Source organism: Coenobita brevimanus, chromosome 110 (genome assembly GCF_032717465.1).
Source record: "Coenobita brevimanus isolate Jiangsu-jjx chromosome 110, ASM3271746v2, whole genome shotgun sequence".
NCBI lineage: Eukaryota > Metazoa > Arthropoda > Malacostraca > Decapoda > Coenobitidae > Coenobita > Coenobita brevimanus.
In genome coordinates, this window is record NC_137063.1 from 30,291,518 (window position 1) to 30,296,963 (window position 5,446).

The 5,446-nt window shown below is 40.9% G+C and overlaps 1 pseudogene; it reads right to left on the reverse strand.

The window, feature by feature from the left end:
* Window positions 1-5,062: 5,062 nt before the first annotated feature.
* Window positions 5,063-5,183, reverse strand: LOC145417638 (5S ribosomal RNA; annotated as a pseudogene).
* Window positions 5,184-5,446: the final 263 nt, after the last annotated feature.

Consider the following 5,446-nt stretch of genomic DNA (forward strand, 5'->3'; position numbering starts at 1 on the left):
GTTTTGGAAGGAGGTAAAGAAAGTAAGGCAGTGTGAAAGGGGAAATAGTAGGGGAGTGAAAGATAGGAATAATAGATTGTTGGTGGAGAAGAGAGAGAACTTGAGGAGATGGAAGGAGCACTTTGAGGATTTGTTGAATGTGGAGAGTGAGAGCAGTGCGAGTATAAGTGGTTGGGGAATGGCTGGGAGAAGAAGAAATGAGTGGAGGGAGGAAGAGATCAGTAGGGCGGAAGTATTGGAAGCAATGAAGAAGATCAAGATGAGAAAGACCCCAGGAATTGATGGAGTGTGTGGTGAAATGCTGAGGTATGGGGGTGAGATTGTTGTGGAGTGGATATGGAAGTTGTGTAGATTGGCTTGGGAAGAGGGAAAGGTTCCAAAGGACTGAAAATCAGGTATAACTGTTCCTTTATACAAAGGAAAAGGGGAGAGAGAAGTATGTGGTAACCATAGGGGTATTTGCCTTCTTAGTGTGACTGGAAAAATATATGGTAGAATACTCATTGATAGGGTTAGGCATAATGACAGAGGAGCTAATTGGAGAAGTACATGGGGGATTTAGGAAGGGAAAAGAGTGTAGATCAGATATTTGTTCTAAGAAGTTTAGTGGAGAAGTATCTAGAGAAGGAAAAGAAAGTGTATGCTGCCTTCATGGACTTGGAGAAAGCTTATGACAGAATAGATAGGCAAGGTATGTGGAAGGTATTAAGAATATATGGAGTGGAGGGGAAATTACTGAGTGCTGTGAAGAGTATGTACAAAGGAGCTAGGGCTACGGTGCAAGTGGATGGTGAGTTGAGTGAGTTCTTTGATCTCAATGTGGGACTGAAACAGGGTTGTGTGATGTCTCCATGGCTGTTTAATATATAGGTGGATGGGGTTGTAAAGGAGGTGCAAGGTAGGGCAGTGGATGTGGGGGTGGCTCTAATGAATGAGGGTGAGATTTGGAAGATTCCGGTGTTGCTGTTTGCTGATGATACAGTATTGTTGAGTGAAGATGAATGGGAGTTGCAAGGTTTGGTGAATGAATTTGGGACAGTGTGCAGGAAGAAGAATCTGAAAGTTAATGTAAGAGAGAGTAAAGTTATGGTGTTTGAGAGCAATTATGTCACAGAGTGTACAGTGAGGTCGGATGGTGGGGATATGGAGAATGTGAGTGCATTCAAGTACTTGGGTGGCGTGATGAGTAAGTATGGAACGTTGGGGGATGAAGTGCGTGAAAGGGTACAGCAGGGAAGGAAGGTTGTTGGTTCACTGAAAGCAGTGATGAGAAACAGGGAGGTGAGTATGGAAGCTGAGAAGTCACTGCATGATAGTACCTGTATTGTGATCCCTACCCTGACGTATGGAAGCGGGGCATGGACCTTGCTAGAGGGGAACAAGTCAAGAGTGAGAGCAGTGGAAATGAGTTACCTGAGAGGAGCATGTTGAGTGACATGGAGGGACAGGTTGACGAACGAAGAAGTTAAGGAACATTGTGGAGTGGATGTGGATGTGGTTGAGAAAATTAGGAGAAATACACTGAGGTGGTTTGGACATGTGGAGAGAATGGAGAAAGAAAAACTGAATAAATGGGTGTATGTAGGTGAAGTGGAGGGTGGGAGAGGGAGGGGAAGACCGAGGATGAGGTGGAGGGATGGAGCTGAGAGGTATATGAGGGAGGGAAGAGTGAGCTGGGGGGAGGGCAGTCAAATGGTGGGTGACAGAGCGACTTGGAGGCATTTTGTCTATGGCCACCCTTTGTGGGATTAGGGCATCAGGCTATAGATAAATATATTGTATATATATATATATATATATATATATATATATATATGTATATATACAGTGGATTCTTGGATTTCGATAGGCATGGGTACCTAAAAATCAACGCAAAATTCAAATCATCGAAATTTAAACTGAACTTCTTATGGGAAAAATTAGTTTGGGTCCGGGGCCTCCGAACCTAACTAAGTAAAATCATGATTTTTTGCCCACACACCCTGTAAACTTTATGAACCATAATTGTGGTTAAGTAACTGTAGTTCTGCATTGTATTGCCATACTGTCTGCAAGTGTATACTTGGTGTATTTCTGCCCTTTCCTGTATTGCCATTTCTCCTTTGGCTGCGAAGATTTAGAGGTGCCAGGGTGCTCTTCTCCATTACCACTGCTACCCGGAGAACCACTCTTGCTTGCCATCTTGAAACAGGTAAGTTGCAACTAAAATACAAAGAAAATACACACAACAATATTGCAGTGAAATGCATGTCCACACGTGGAAGGTACAGGCTGAAAGTGCAGGACAGTCGCAAGATGGCCGCCGACAACAGAACATCACCTTGCATATGGCTTGTTGTTGTTGATGCCTACTCCTAACCGGGAGCTCTTGTCCTTAAATAACATGACTTTTTTTTTTCTCTCAGTCTCTATTGTTCATTTCTATGTTGCTCCTTATATTCATAATTACTGTACTTCACTTCGTTTCAGTATTCTGCCTACTGTATTTGCTACCACCTGTAATTCATTTTGTTTTAGTATTTCTGTTACTGATTCTTTTTCTTTAATTTCTCGTTATATCTTCAAGTTATTACGTATTGATTAATCAATAATAACTATAGTTATAGAATGACTGGGAATCGTCCAGGGTGCGAATTGTCCCGATGGGAAATCGTTCATGTTTTGGCGGGGAATTATCTTACAGTGAATTGACTTGACAGAGAATTGTCTTGGAACCATATCATTGTATGCTTCACATATGAATAAATGAGGTTGATTTTCATTCTCTTCTTGACACGTCACATACGATATTAGGTTTGGCTCATACTTTTTCTTATAATTTTCCTTCACTTCTAGCATTTTGGTTCGCATCAAAAATATTATCTTTGCTTGTTTTGGTTAGAGTCTGGCCCTGAGCGCACATGTCACATATGATATTATGTTAGGCTCATACTTTTTCTTATAATTTTCCTTCACTTCTAGCATTTTGGTTTTCATCAAAAACATTATCTTTGCTTGTTTTGGTTGGAGTCTGGCCCTCAGAGCACATGTCACATACAATATTAGGTTAGGCTCATACTTTTTCTTATAATTTTCCTTCACTTCTATTGTAGCATTTTGGTTCGCATCAAAAATATTATTTTTGCTTGTTTTGGTTGGAGTCTGGCCCTGAAAACATCGAAATACGCGACTCTGCATCGAAAAGTGAGGTAGGTACACCACTCCAAAATGCATCAAAATTTGATTAGTTGAATTCTATACCAGGTATATGTACACAGTATACTGTATGTATATATCATATATAATATATATATATATATATATATATACAAATATATATTATAATGTATATACTGGGTATATGTATACAGTATACTGCATGACTATATACAAATATATATATATATATATATATATATATATATATATATATACACAGTGCTCGTCAGAAGTATCGAGCACCTATGGCAGGGCGCGCAATACTTTTGGCGAAAAAAGAATCACCCATTTTTGGTACTAAAAATTGAGCCAGATGTTTGGGCCGCTAACATGACATCACAGCAGCTTGAGGCCTTACTGCGTGCTGGTTGGCTCCCGCCTCAGTTGCCTACGGGGTGCATGAGAGAGAGGAACCCCGCCATGCCTCCCTCTCTTCTTGCGCCATTTTTTTTACCTAGTGTCCCGCAGTGTTTTGGCTTTAGCCACTTTGTTATGGCCCCTACCCGTGAACTTTCGAGTGAAGTCATATCACAGATCATTGCTCTAAAGGAGGCAGGCCACCCCAAGAAGGAAATTAGTGATTTGGTTGGTGTGGCTCGATCAACAGTGCGGAGTTGGTGTGCCCGCTGTTGAGTGGAAAATAGTGGTGACGTTCCAACAAAGAAACCGCGGTCTGGTAGGCCTAGGAAAACTTCCCTGAGGTCTGTTAATGTGTTAAAATGTGCAGTGGAGTCTAATCCTCATGTGAGTGCAAGGAAAATTAAGGAGAGCAACCCAGAAGTGTTTGGTGAGGTTTCAGTGCGCACCGTGTCTCGAAGAGTCCATGAACTTGGTTACACAAGTCACAGGCCTGTGAGAAAGCCTTTTCTTACATGTTACCAGCAACTTTGTAGGCTTGCCTTTGCTAACAAGTACCTTAACTGGGGTAAGGACCAATGGTTGTCAGTGTTATGGTCTGATGAGGCAACGTTTAGTGTTACCTGTAATCGAGGAGTGTGCATGTACCTGCGCAAAGGTAGTGACCCGCTTGACCCCCGTTACGTGGAGAGCGCAGTTAACCCCTACACCGCAGGCTTGTTTACCAATGACTTGCGTGTCCTGCGGGGTTATTTGGGCTCCGACAGACTCTCAAAAAATATTTGCCAAAAATCAATTATTAGTCCTAGAATAATAAAATTAAATATGCTTTTGGCACATACCTTCAGCTTTCTCCTGGAATGATTGTTGAGCCTTCGTCTGTTACCGTAGGACTTGTGGAGACCTCTGAAGTAGGGTAACGAAGTCTCCACTTTACACTTACCGACAACCCGTAATATGATTACCACAGCCAGATACAAACACTATAAACACTATTCTACAATTTTCAAGTAGTTTGGGATCCATACTCAAAAAAAACACTGTGAAAGCAATGGAAATTACGAGCGCGTCTGATCGTCACACTGGCACTAGTTCGCTCTTGGTACTCTGCCATTTATTATTCATAAAACCCCTCACACTTTATATTTCTATTACTATATAACACTTATATATATCTACAGTCTTTATCCATAAGTTTCCTTCAGTAGTATTAGTTTATTTTCACTGTAGGGATTCGATTTCTTTCAGTAAAATACGTAGCATTCACTTTCTCGTCCTGTATACTAGCATTGAGAGTGAATGTCACTTTCATCTTCACTCTCATAACTCATAGCATTCAGACATGCTAGAATGAAACTTTCACTTTCATTACTTCTAGGGTATATACTCGTTCATTCATTCATTCATTGCCAGACGCCATGTATCCCAGACAGGGTGGCCAAGGGCTTAGAGTTAATTGTTTTACAGGGAGGGGCACTAATCCTCCACCAACCCCACTTGACGTAGGGATGCCAACAGCATCTGGTGTTCCCAGGCGGTCACCCATCCAAGTACTAACCAGACCCAACGTTGCTTAACTTCGCTGATTGAACGGGAAGCGGTGTACTCAACGTGGTATATACTCGTATTCTTATAATACTACTCATTTACATTTCTATTTACGTTCTCTATTTTATTTACGTTATTTACATTTCTATTTTATTTACACTGTGTTATGCACTGGCACTTGAAGTAACTTATAAAACTATTTTCCATTGTTCACGTATATTTACATTCATTACTTTCACTTGCTGTTTACACATTATTTACACATTATTTACAATTCCACTTGCACTATTTTACTCATAGAAAGCTCGTAGTCACTCTTTTATCAATTGTCAGCCATTTACCT